Raw genomic sequence first — 10,820 nt, 5'->3', positions numbered from 1 at the left:
CAAAATGAGCGAATTTTCTGACCGTGCAGCATAAATATGACCAACCCATCTCAGTACACACTTAGTAAAAGTCACCGATTTCGGTTATGATTTACAGAAACCTCAACCGTTAAGTTTGTTTTACAGGAAAGAATCGGTAAAAGCAGCGAATTTTACCGAACTTCGTTAGAGTTTGACAGATAAACAATAACATTTTACCGAAATTTGTTAATGTTTTACAAAATTTCGTTAAAAATCCGTTACCGAACGTTCAGCAGTTGAGATTTCGGTAAAAATTACTGAACGCGACTAGCTGTGTAGCCAAGCGGATCAGTAGCAAACACCAGTTTCAGGTTAGCAGGGTTGTTATCCGGCATTCTTGCAACATGCCTTGCCCATCGTATCCTTCCGGCTTTGGCCACCTTCTGGATGCTGGGTTTGCCGTGAGTTCGTTCCATATAAATTCATCTCATTTTTATGAGAGGAGGATCATTGGGAGGGTATTAAACTACTCGTAGACTGGAGGAGGGAGTCGTGGTCGCCAAGTCTACAGCAAAGAAAATATCTTCAAAATTTCATTTGACGAATAAAAAAAAAATAGAAAAGGGAAAAACAAAAAAGAAAACAAGAAGTAGTGCCATAAACAACTTTTGATTACGTTTTTATCATAAGAAGATCAAATTATTGTCTTTAGGCAATATGTATGTGATATGCTGTTGTTCATATTGGGAAGACTGCAATTATCCATCCAGCTGTTTAAGGAATGATAAATTTCATCAAAATTATATCAATATTTTCCTATTTTAATTCACCCTCATCGTACAATTGGACAAAATATTTTACGAGAAATCCTGGGATAAAAAAAAATACTTCGCCTGAATTCTGGAGGAATTCCAAAATTGTAAAATGAAGAGTCAAAAAGTTCCTTCTAAATGTTTGTGCCGATTTTTTTAAAGATATTTCTAAAATTTTCCACGGAGTTCTTAGAGGATTTGTTTGAATATTCTTGGTTATTTACCCCTGAAAACATCTAATACAGTTTAAAGAGTTTCCACAGAGTTCCTAGAAGAATTATATTTTTGTTTTTAGAATTGAAAAATAGTGATTCCCATGAAAATTTAGGCAAACTTCTGACAAATTGGATAGGTTTCGAAATACTAACAGAATTTTGAAGAATTCGAAAATTTACGTTGACTCATTGTGTGAAAATTGGCTGAAAGTTCGTTCAAAATTTCCGCCAAAGACTTTCCATAAATTTCACAGAAAACCCTTAGGAATGTAGTCTGAAATTCAACTACGAACTCATGGATTTCCGCAAAAAGGTCTGGTTTCAAATTATTCCACAATAACATTAATACGATTCTGAAAGAATTTTTAACATTTTTCTTTCGATATTTTGTTCACTTCATATGAGCAAAACTACTATCTCTATAGAGGATGCCCCCACAAAACTGTGGGCCCGGGCTCCCACTTTTGTATATCATTAACATAACTATACATAACTTTACATGTATTTTTAAGTTGATATTATTTAGTCAAATAATTGAGATCTTAGAAATGACAAAGAAAAAAATTGTGTTACATGCAAAAATTCTCTTCTAATCATGATAGCAGCCGCTTCGATTGCTCCCTATCATTCTTCTCCATTCATCATTCGCTTCCGATCCAATCTGCGAACGGACAGCAACGAATAACTGCTAAGCGACTGGAGCCAGGAATGGGGAATGATGAAGATTGCGGCTACGCAGACACAAACTATAACAAACCTACTCGTGAACAACAGGGGCCCGAGAATACTCCCGCTTCTTCACTCGTGAGTAAACGAAGCTGGCAAGCACTCGCCTGTGATTCGCAAAGCTTCTTTGAGTTTTGTGCATTTTGACGAAAAACGCATTTTCACGACTGGCAGTGCTGCTTTCAGGAACAATGAAGCATAAAACATTGGCGGGTGCGAATATACTCACACACTGTTTACACTCGAAACCGTGAGTAAGCCTTGTGTTGGCTTTTCACTCGTGAAATGCTTCATGATGAGAACAATTCCATCGCTGACTTGCGCATCGCATCACACTGGTTATGGGGTTGCGTGTTCGTTCAGGATAACCCGTTTGCTGCATCTTTCTCGAATCGCTTCAGCAAATAGGAGAGGAGTGAATATGTATAGAACGAAACGAATATATAGACCCTTGGTCGCATTGGTGGAGGTATCACAGAAACTTCCAGTAAGAAATTCTTTAAACAATTTATCGAAATTTCCTTATACAGTTCCGCTAGAAACTTCGCTATTTGAACTGTTCGGCGGGAATTTTAAATGATTCCAATAAGATTTTTTTGCTGCAAAGATGGAAGGTGTCCTCACCAAATTTGAGTATATTCATGAGGTACAATTGATTCTTAAAAGAATTCTTCGTCAAAGTCTTCGAAATTTTAAGACAACACGTTTATGGTTTGTCGCTGAAAAAAGGAAACTAAACCAAGTAAATGATTAACATCTAGCCCTCCAGAGTTAACAAGTTTATAGGAAAAACGGAAAAGTTGCATATGTATTGATCTTTACTTCGTTCCTTAACTGTTCCAAGGTATATGTGTTTGACTTGATCGTGATTCTTACCTACCTAGTCAATTTTAGCGTAACTGTACTCATAGTTGCGTGCTTTGCGAGTAAAAGAATTTCAGTCACATGATTTATCATATAGAAATCTTCTGAGATTTGCTTTCCCAAGCCCTATGGAAACTCCAATGACTCCCCTTTTGTTCTCTCACTTTTTTCGCCGTCTAGTATCCTCGAGTAGACATTCCTTCACGAGACACCAGCGTTCTAATTTACATCCAACTTATCGTAGATGCACACCAATTATCCGACCGTTAACTGTATTGCCGATTTCATCACCCGCACGCGTAATGCTTATCCAATTTGATAAATTAGCTCACGGTGCGGTGGGTCGGCCGGCGGTAGGTAATAAATTCTGCTAGCGTGCGAAACGAACTTCTCAACTGATACAGGAGATCTCAATCACGCTCGCGCACTAACACACATACAAACATTAATTTACTTGTAAACTGGCACATTCACGTTGTCGCTCATCTGATTCGAACAGCTGATCGCTCCCACGGCACATTGCCGGACGCCGAAATCGGTTTACTAGGCGAAAACTAAGATCTGCAATCGAGGAGCCCCAATCTAATGCGATGCAAGCTCTTTTCTGAGTTCTACCAAATGACGTCATTGACCCAACTTTTTTAGGCGGGTTCCTTTTGTACGGTTCAGTGAACTACAGTCAAAACACTCTCCCAACTGCTGGAAAGTGTTACCCACCTCTCAAGGCTTGTCAAGTCGTGGACGGATCGGATTCATTCAACAGGACCTCCCAGAAACGAAGCGAGTAGAGAGGACGTTGAACAACAAGGGGTTAGGATTTTACGATTTCGTTCAACCATCATCTGTGCCTTGCTTCAATTTATTCTTGGTGTAATTGCTGTTGTTTCTAGTACGTCTGGATGCCGTCTCTTCTTCCACATAATTGATCCGTGCTTCAGCCGTGAGTTGTCTAGATCCCAGGTCGAGCTGATTCGCTAGATATCTGTACATCTTGTACTCATTTCGCACTATATGTGGAGCATTCGTCATTACTTGTTCTTGGGCTCCTTATTCGTTTTGCACTCTTGACGAAGAAGCCGCAAAAGAAATCCGATGACGAAACAGGTTGGTTAACTTACAATCACCGACGAAAAAAACGCACGAACAATGAATTAGGAAGGGGGTGACACCATGTACAAAGGGGAGTAAGGACAGGTATGAAGTCCGGATTCGGACTAGCCCTGTCAGCCGGCCACGGCCAGACGGAAAGAGCTCAACTTTCAACCAGAACGAGCAGCAAGAGCCAACCTCAACAATAAGGGTCATTCACTTGGTATCTTTTTTTGCGCTTCTTTCGGCATAATATGGGTTCCCCTTGTCTGGTGTTCCTCTTTGTTTTACTTTGGAAATCATTCTTGGCGAAAAATTAAGACCAGCAACATTATACGGGACTTCTTGTGTGGGAATTAAGATGATATGCATTATAATTCTATAACGGTCAATTATTTGTGTAGTTTGAGTTTATGCATTCAAAATTTTCCAATTCAAGCTTCTAATTTATCAGACTTCTGAGATACGTGGTATGATTGTCATACTGTGTGCGACTTAGGGGATGAATTTCAAAACATGATTTTTACTTGCAGTTGCAGATAACTTCAAATCTGACAAACAATTGTATCGGAACGATATCCTTCTAGTTATTTTGTTTTCCAAGGTATAAAACCTTGAACAATTTTGACACTAACAACACACATCGGCCGAGATTTGAAATATTGTTATTTTTTTATCATAAAGAAAGGGGAAAAGCCCCATTGAGTGAATTTCCTTTTTGAAATAGTTCTCAAAAAGGCACTTGTATCTTTTCAAACATCATTAAAGATCCATCCTAGAGATCCATCCATCGCCAGAATCTTGAATCAATCGGAGATTTTATGGAAGGAAGCGGGAACCAGAAAAATATCCATCAATTTCATAAAAGACAATTACAGAGTAACGATATATATTGCCCTTTACTGGCATTTACCAGATCTGCTGGTATGTCTTAAACATACTGCAAAACTTGTAATCAGAAGACACCGAATGTTGCTAATTGACAAATTTAAAGATGAAATTTGTGAAAAAAAAATCGCGTTCTGGTGGGATTCGAATCCACGACTCCGTATTCGCTAGACCGGCGCTTCAACCAAGTAAGACACAGAATATGTAACGATTCAGCGGAATAGAAAGTCGAACTGACTCCAAAGCCACACTCCTTTTTTCAAAAATCCATATCTCTTTCGGCTTAGATGCCAATCCACAACACACTCGCATTTGTGCCCACTAACCAAAAGTAAGAGCGAATTGTTTTTATCAAGCCGAGAATTATTCTTGCACTCCGCGCATACCTAGTCACCAAGCAGTCTGTTTACTGGTGTCTTATTTAGTATGCGTCGAGAGCTCGGCGCGAGTGTGTTCTGGATTGGCATCTAAGTCGAAAGAGAGATGGATTTGTGAAAAACGAGTGTTCATGGTGTGGCTTTGGCGTCACTTTAGCTTTCTATTCCGCAGAATTGCTACATATTCTGTGACTTACTTGGTTAAAGCGCCGGTCTACGCGAATATAGAGTTGTGAGTTCGAATCCCACCAGAATGCGACTTTTTCTCAAATTTCATCTCTCAAGTTGTCAATTAGTAATATTCAGTGCCTTCTAAATTAGAACTTCTTATTACAAGCTTCCAATACAGTTACAGGAGTTTCATCAGTCTGTTTCGCGAATAATTCGTTGCTTCTTAGTCATTCACAAAGCACAAAGTATGTATTCAAAAAGCTCCAGGTTCAAAGCCTGCATTAAAAAAGTGAGCTTTTTTCCTGCTCTACAAGATAAGTACAAAATGCGATTCACCTTAGGTGCTATCCATGAACTACGTAGACTCAATTTTGTGCAATCTCAGAACCCCGCTCGTAGACTTTCGTCCATACAAACTTTTCGAAATGTGTATGGACCGTAGACTTTGACCAGAACCCCCGTTCCCTCTCAGAGTCTACGTAGCTTATGGACAGGCCCTTATGGCTTATCCGCCTTATCAACTTTTTTCGTATTGGTCAAGCATTGCACACCACCGGCCGCCGCCATCTAGTTGTACGCGCTTAAATCCGCTTAGCCACTTGAGATTAAACCAAGTGCAATCGTTAAACGGTGACAGAGTAATCGCACCGTTCTTCAATTTGTTATTGTCGTTACCTTATTTCTTTCACTCTCGCCGTAACTCTGAGACAATTTTGCTCACATTTGAGAACAACAACGCCACGGAGCTCTAGCTAAAAATACGGTTTTTGCCATTATTGCCAATTGCTGATAATGGAAACCACTACTGGCTGGGAGGTGGATTTTATCAATAAATTGGCGTGAATTCAGCGATAAAAAGGCAATGTTAAACATTTGAAGCTCACTGTTCTTGAAAAATATGCCATTAAAAAGCGAATTTGAACAGAATCAAAAGAGCGTGAAAATACAGAACTATTAGGTATGAATGTGTTGGTCCACCAAACCTCTTCGGTCAGGCCAACCACTTCTCTTGAATCAACACAGATTCTACCTGCGACCGCCGACCATACCATGGTGCCATTCACATCGTCAAGTCGGGCCACCACCGGACGAGCTAAGACGACCTCAGCTCAGGTTGGGAATTAGTTCTCACCGGCGCGCCGGGGTGAAAATGTTGTGCAGCACCACACAGTCACAAACAATGCAATGGCAAAGCAAAATAAAAGCCTGCGATGACGAGGATGATGCCTGTGCACTGCAAACCGAAACTGAAACGAAACAAACGAAGAACGAGACATGCTTCCCGAGGGTGGGGTTGTAACAGAATGAGTACATATTTTGTACATAATTTTGCCTGCTTTGATCATTTTGTCTATCCCCTGTACGTCGATTGCAACAGCACGTACATCTCTGGTAGGTAGTTCAGAGACGAATGTAGCGACAATCACGTTGTTGACAACCATACATGATCGAGGCATGGCACGCGAAATTGCTATTTCATTTTTGATAAAAATAGTAAACGCCAAGTTCACAAGGTTTCCTAGATAGAAATTTTGCGTAAGTCTGAAAACAGTGCCGGGAGGCGTGGGTACGGCAGGAAGGACATGCCCTACCCACAAAATATGCTGGGTAGGAGAGCCCGAAGTCTTATACAATATTGTATAGGATGCTAAAGTGGAGGCCAAAGTGTGTACATGCTTCCATTTATCGGCATGTAAAATGTATGCATATATCGCTTCCACCTTAGCATTATACTGAACATCATATACGATCGTGGACATGTATTGTCCTACCCGTGATTTCTAGAAAAACGCAAAAAAAAGTGTCAGACGTTGCTGTTGATAATGACTTTCCCATGGCGGTGAACAAGTTGGCCCTGTCGTCTTCACATTCGCACACTTTGTCGGGTCATTTTGCAATGAAAAAGTCATTACGGAAACTTTCATTTCGTTTTTAAATTTAAATATTCATCTGGTCCAAGCAAATTTAGGCTATAATCATAGGGGAATTTTCCCAATTTTCCTAAGTCTTTGGCGTTTCGTAGCTTTGTTGATTACGATCCGCACTTAGAACTCCTCCAAGAAATTCTTGTGGGATTTTCAAGGAGTCGTGATGCAATTTTTGAGGATTCCTTCAGAAGTTTCCTCTGGGTTTCTTCCTGTGTTTCCGTCTGGGATTCCTTCAAGAGCTCTTGACAGGATTCCTACAGGAAGTACTCCAGAGTTTCTTCCAGAGACTTTTTCTAATATTTCTTAAGAAATACCTTCTGAGATTACTTCAGGAGTTCCTAAATTGCTTCATAATTCCTTCACAAATTTCTTCACAAATGAATTCCGAGAGTCCTCCAGGAATTCCTTCTAGGATTACCCGAGACATTTTTCCTGAGATTCCTCCGGGAATTTCTTCCGTGGTCTCTCCACGAATTTATTGTAGGATTTCCTTCTGATTCCTCAGGGAACTCCATCTGAGAATGGTTTTTGGAGTTCCTCCAAAAGTTCCCTCTGGGATCTTTTCTGAAATTCCTAAAAAGCTCCATCAGGAACTCCATTTCTTCAGATATTCCTTCTGGGACTTCAAAGGATTTCTACAGAAGTTCCGGGAATCCGCCAGGAATTCCATACTTTATTCTCAATAGTTTCTTTTTAAATGTCTTCAGAAGTTTATTTTTTGACTTCCAAAACGTATTCCTGGAAAATATGCCTGGGTATTCTAGCAATTTCACCCGGGAGTTTTTTCGGGATTCCTCCAGGAGTTCTCTCGGGGATTGCTTCAGGAATTTCTTCCAAGATTCATACAGAAATTACTACTAAAGTTCCGTCTGGGATTTCTCCAGGCAATTTCATTCGAGATTCCTCCCGAAGTACCCTCTGAGATTTCTTCGCGAATTCTGTCTAAGATCCTTCTAGATATCATACAAGAATTTCTTTCAGTATTCCTGCAGAAACTTCTCCGGGATTCTTGCAGTAACTACTTCTGGAAATGATTCAAGAATTCCGAGAACTTCGTCTTAGCATCTGTCAGGAATTGCTCCTGGAATTTCTTTAGGAACTTCTTCATGGATTTCTTGGGAAACTTCTTCTCGGATTCTTTTGGGACTCTTCTGGAGTTCTTTCAGATGTTTCTAATGAATCCTTCAAGGGTTTATCAGGGAGTGATTTAAGCAATCCTTCTTGCAGTTTTTATTTATGGCATTCCTCATGAAGTTCCTACAGGATTTTTTTGAGAAAAATACTTCAGCATGTTTCTTCTGGTTTTCCTCCAACAGGAGTTCCTGAAGGAATCTCAGATGGAACCTTTTAAGAACCTCAGAATAAATTAGGAATCTCTGGTGAAGAAATCCAGAAGGAATTCTAAACAAACCTCCGAAGAAACTCATCAAGAACTCACAAAAAAAAACACAAGAAACTCCTGGAGGAATCCTGGAACAAAATTGTAGAAAAACCACGGAGAATTTCTTGGAGAAATTCCGGATGGAATTCCTGTGGACACTTGTCTATGTTGCCCTTTACAGACTTGTACCAGTTTGCTGGTACATAGCACAGATTGTTTCGATAGGGCTTAGTTTCGGGGTGTAGCGGATTCATGTAAGGGGTTTTCTACGCTTTTTTTTGTAGATTCAGAAAATCTGCTGATCAGATGCCAAGAGGGCTCTCTCTTCCTTATCTTCGTGATAACGAACGCGTTAGGAATGACTTGACTTCGAGAAGGGGGCGTCCCTGGGTACTTTCTATTGATAAGCGGTCCACCAGTTAGCGCCCTTGTCCTCTCTATTCTGTAGAGGTCCCAAGTGACATCCACTGTGAGTATTTATTGATCTATTGTGGTAATGCCATTTTGTTTTATGCTATACATAAGCATACCCGCCAGTATTAAGAACTAGCGGGGGCATTAAGACCAAAATGCTACTATCTTCATGGGATTTGTATTCCACCAGATATCTCGTGGATCGAGGCGGTTGAAGAATTTGTGTTATTGGGTCACTGGTGACCGCCGAAAACGACATCAGCGGAGAAATTCAGAGGCGCATTGTGTCAGGAAATCGAGCTTACTTTCGTTTCCGCAGAACTCTACGATCGATCAAAGTTCGCCGTCACACGAAGCTAACTATCTACAAAACGCTGATTAAACCGGTAGTCCTCTATGGGCGCGAAACATGGACCCTACATGCAGAGGACCAACGCGCCCTTGGAGTTTTCGAACGGAAGGTGTTGCGTACCATCTACGGCGGAGTGCATATGGAAGACGGGACTTGGAGAAGACTAATGAACCACAAGCTGCATCAGCTGCTGAGAGAATCAACCATCGTCCACACCACGAAAATCGGAAAGCTACGTTGGGCGGGTCACGTCATCATGATGTCGGATAGCAACCCGACTAAAATGGTTCTCGAGAGACATCCGACCGGTACAAGAAGACGTGGTGCGCAGCGAGCTAGGTGGGTCGATCAAGTGGAGGACGATTTGCGGACCTTTCGCAGAATGCGGAACTGGACACACACAGCCTTGGGCCGAGTAGAATGGAGACGACTTTTACGTATAGCAGAGGATACTCAGGCTTTAGTCTGACCGATAAGGTAGTCCGAAAGTGATCTCGTTGGCTTCGTACCACTCCATGACAACATTTTAATAGCGGCATGATGCTCTATCCGGCCAGAAGATCATAGGTCCCTCGTATTGCTTCTACAGAGGTAGCAGACGCTTTTGCAGATACTACTTGAGGTAGAATATGTTGTTTACAGTTCCGGTAGTCACGAACAGCGCATTCTGTTAGCCAACTTCAAGAGATAACCAAATGTTAGAACACCGCGTCTCTTTGAAATATCCTCAATAACTGTTTGAGTAATGTTGTATGAGTCTCTCGTATGCTTTCTAAATTTTCCTCATCTATACTATCAGAAATATGTGCATAATCTTTGTCTGAAACCTTACTAAGCAATTTGAAACCCCCAGGCTTGCCTCCATTAGTTTGTATGTCAGTAAATTTCCTTCGCGATCATTGTACTTGGCGAGCCCTTGGGCAGTCCGCACAGTTGCATTAAACTTCCGCATATCATTCCGATCAGTGTATTCCTGCGCTACAGCAATGACACTCTCTTCCTATTGTCGTTCCTTGTTGTGGTGTATGGGGCTGTCCATAAACCACGTGGTCATTTTTTGAGACTTTTCAACCCCCCCCCCGTGGTCATTAGTCCATACAAAATTTTTTATTTGTCCATACAAAATGGTCATTGGGCGATCCCCCCTAACGACCACGTGGTTTATGGACAGCCCCTATTCGTTTCTCATTCGCTCCGGTGGTCGGTCACCCTGTAGCGCAGTTTTGTTCTCTCGCCGCACTCGAGACTCGCACCAACTGCACCACACACCATAGAACAGTCTGACTGAGCCCACGACACACAGAACCCCGCGCCAACAACCATCATTGTCCGTATCGTGCTGCTTACATGTGGCGATCGAAAAAAAAAAAAAAAAGATTGCGATTGCTGCAGACGGCTCTCCGCTAGTACCGGCGATATCACCGTGCGGTGCTTTTTGGTTGTTGGCGATGTATGCGCGAATGCGAATTCCTCAGAGTGCCATTTGCTGTGCAGAAACAGTCGCGTGCGACGTGGATTAGCTTCTTGCGCGGTATTGTTTCTAGTGGGTCTGATCTTTCTCCGTCTGAGTTTGGCGAATAGGTTCGATTTCGGGTGCGTACGCGGTTGTGGTGTATTCTAGTGGAAAACCAGTGATTCTGAA

This window comes from Aedes albopictus, unplaced genomic scaffold (assembly GCF_035046485.1).
Source record: "Aedes albopictus strain Foshan unplaced genomic scaffold, AalbF5 HiC_scaffold_49, whole genome shotgun sequence".
In the NCBI taxonomy this organism is placed as follows: Eukaryota; Metazoa; Arthropoda; class Insecta; order Diptera; family Culicidae; genus Aedes; species Aedes albopictus.
The sequence above is the reverse complement of the archived record's forward strand: the minus strand, read 5'-3'. Positions refer to the sequence as shown.